The following is a 590-nucleotide window of genomic DNA, read 5'->3' as shown; positions in this document are numbered from 1 at the left end:
ATCGCTTCTCGGCCTTTTGGCTAAGATCAAGTGTAGTATCTGTTCTTATCAGTTTAATATCTGATACGTCCCCTATCTGGGGACCATATATTAAATGGATTTTTGAGAACGGGGGCCGATTTCGAAGCTTGCTTCCGTCGCCCTATGCATTGACCCGATATGGCAGTATCTTCGGGTACAGTGCACCACCCCCTTACAGGGTTAAAAAGAAAGATTCCTACTTTCATTGCTACCTGCTTGCTGGCTAGCCAGCTAGCCAGCCCTGTGGGCCTTGCTGCTGCTGCTGCAGCCAAAAAACAAAAGGTGGTGCTGCTGCTGCTTCTGCTGCTTCTGCTTCTGCTTGTGTCTGGCCGCTGTTGGAGCGTCCAGGCACAGGACTTCTGCTGCTGCTGACTAAATGGCCTCCTTAATTGGATCATTTGAGTAGCCAGCACACCTGTGCAGGTAGGGCATGACATGATAGGCAGCTGCCTTGATAGCGGGTGGGTGCTGAATGTTCCTAATTGACAAAATAAGATTAATGCTTATGAAGAAATATAAAATCTCATCCCTTCCCCAATATCGCGCCACACCCCTACCCCTTAATTCCC

The 590-nt window shown here is 48.8% G+C and overlaps 1 non-coding gene across 1 annotated transcript; it reads left to right on the top strand.

The window, feature by feature from the left end:
• LOC130328652 (U2 spliceosomal RNA) lies at positions 1-191 on the top strand. The gene has a single exon (XR_008872542.1). It is a non-coding gene; the product is annotated as a U2 spliceosomal RNA (small nuclear RNA).
• Positions 192-590: the final 399 nt, after the last annotated feature.

The sequence above is a fragment of the Hyla sarda genome, unplaced genomic scaffold (genome assembly GCF_029499605.1).
Source record: "Hyla sarda isolate aHylSar1 unplaced genomic scaffold, aHylSar1.hap1 scaffold_3117, whole genome shotgun sequence".
NCBI classification, from domain to species: Eukaryota; Metazoa; Chordata; class Amphibia; order Anura; family Hylidae; genus Hyla; species Hyla sarda.
The sequence above is the reverse complement of the archived record's forward strand: the minus strand, read 5'-3'. Positions and strand labels throughout refer to the sequence as shown.